Below are 2,390 nucleotides of genomic sequence, written 5' to 3' on the forward strand. Positions count from 1 at the left end.
TCTATGTGGTAGACATTTATGCCAAGTTATTCTAAAATCCTTCGATGATTGACAAAGTTAGTCTGGACACAATTGATTCCAATTGTGATAATGTGAAACTTCAAAATGTTAGTGTGACCTTGACCTTTGAGGTAGGGACGTAATTCTTGGATGTGACACATCGTCTTGATGTGGTAGACATTTACGCTTAGTTATTTTAAAATCATTCGATGCATGACAAAGTTACAATCCGGACATGAATGTGTGTACCTATTTACTCTAATTGCGATAATGTGAAATTTCAAAATGTTAGTGTGACCTTAACCTTTGAGGTAGGGATGTGGTTTTTGGACGCAACACATCGTCTTGTTGTGGTAGACATTTGTGCCAAGTTATTTCAAAATCCCTTAATGTATGACAAAGTTACAGTCCGGACATGAATGAAGTGGGGACGCAGACAGACGGTGGGATTTTTTATGGAATGGTTTGATACTTCATACACTTATTGGAGACCATAGTTAGACATAACTTATAAGGCCCATAACTTAACATGGATTTTGACCAAAGTATGGCTCTTTTTGAACTTAAAAAATTCAACATTATCCAGGCTCTGGGTTTTTTTTAATAACAAGCACCAAGAACAGTCAGAGGCCCTGTCTAATGACAGCTTTTGTGAATTTGGCTACATACAACAAGTATTAGGGGCTATCCTGCTCTGCATATAATCCAATATATTAACTCATTCTTTCTTTACTTTAAATTTCAAATGTCACATACCTTAGATCAAGGATCATCAAAAACTGGCAGCTATATTTTAGAATTTTCTCCCCTTTTGAACTGCTTATATTTAAGCAATTGACAAATATTTTGGGCAAAAAAAATTACTTAGAATGTTTCACAGTATGATTTTACATTTACAATAAAACCTGTGAACTAGATTAACTTACTAGTAAATTTTGTAACCTCTGCACACCACTCACTGGAGAGTATGGGGTCAGTCATGGGGAGGGGGATGAGCTGTCATTTCATCATTTATTTTTGTTTCTGGTCACTGGTGGTTTTGTTTTTTGTGCCAATATGAACAAGAGCTGTCAGTAGCCTACTGACAGTAGGACAGCACGCTTGTGCTTGATAGTGAAAGAGCATTGATCATGTAAAATTTTCTAAGTTCACAAAAGGGCCATTTTTTTTTCCAAATCTATGTTACAGTTGTAGGCCTTGTAGAGAGTCCTATTATGCTCTCACAGATGTGTATAAAATTTCAACTTGTTTCAAAGCAAGATGGCAATGAAATATGAAAATATCTGACGTGGTATGCAAACTTTAACATAAATTCTACGTCGAAAAAGGAGCTTAATTCTGTCAAAATGCTTGATAGAGTTACCTTCTCCAGTCTACAGGTTAAGGACATGATGGTGAATGAGTGTGCAAAGTTTCAAAGCCATACGTCAATGGACTTTGAAAATATTGTAGGTGTTATAAAAACTTTAACAAAGGTGTTAATGCAAAGGCTAACGTTCGGGTGACTAGGATAGCTCTAATTATTCTTATCAAATAGTCGAGCTAACAAAGTGTTGGGGTATTACAGGATGGGGATAAAGTTGAGGTTTTTAGGTACAACAACAGCAACATTTAAATACAACTTTTTTATTAAAAAAAAAAGAGGAGAACAGCTCTACATGTTAATGTAATGTAAGTAAGCATACACAAAATGAAAACAAGAACTAAAGATCTATGATACATAAAGATAGAGCTTGGTTTGATACTTCCTTATAGTCATATAAAAATATTTTGCATTGTGTTTGCAGTTCTATACCAAAGTAATAGATCTTAATCTTCTAGGACAATACCAAAAGTCCAAAAATAAAACATTTAGAAAAAAAAAATTATCATATTAATTTTTTTCTGTAAATTACAGCTGTGACAACTTAATATGTCCTAAAAATCACTTTTTTAAAGATATACCAATAATTACACATGAACAAGTTTGTTTTTTAATTGGATTTTGCACCAACACATGTCATGGCAACTGGACAGCTTTACTGATGGAGGAATACCTCAGGTGCCCTTCTGTGCATTATTTCAGGCACAAACAGGCACCTAAGTTAAGAACCAACATCGCTTCTTACTTGAAAGAATCTGAAGGTGCTTATTTGGCTGCAAGCTAGGGCAAACCCACAGACACCCTAACTACAGTTACTGTCGGAGAATCATCTTCAGTTGTCTCAGGGAATCACATAAACTGATTTATACAAAAAAGTTGAATTTCTCGACAATTTCTCTATTTATATCCTTTAACCTTGAAAAAAGCCCAAATTTCAGCATTGATACATAATCAATAGATTTCAGTATCTAGGTCAGACCACTCTGGTCTTATTGAATACAAAAAAAAAGGTGCATGTACCTTAAAA

Source organism: Ruditapes philippinarum, unplaced genomic scaffold (assembly GCF_026571515.1).
Source record: "Ruditapes philippinarum isolate M1 unplaced genomic scaffold, ASM2657151v2 ctg1883_1_1_1_1, whole genome shotgun sequence".
In the NCBI taxonomy this organism is placed as follows: domain Eukaryota; kingdom Metazoa; phylum Mollusca; class Bivalvia; order Venerida; family Veneridae; genus Ruditapes; species Ruditapes philippinarum.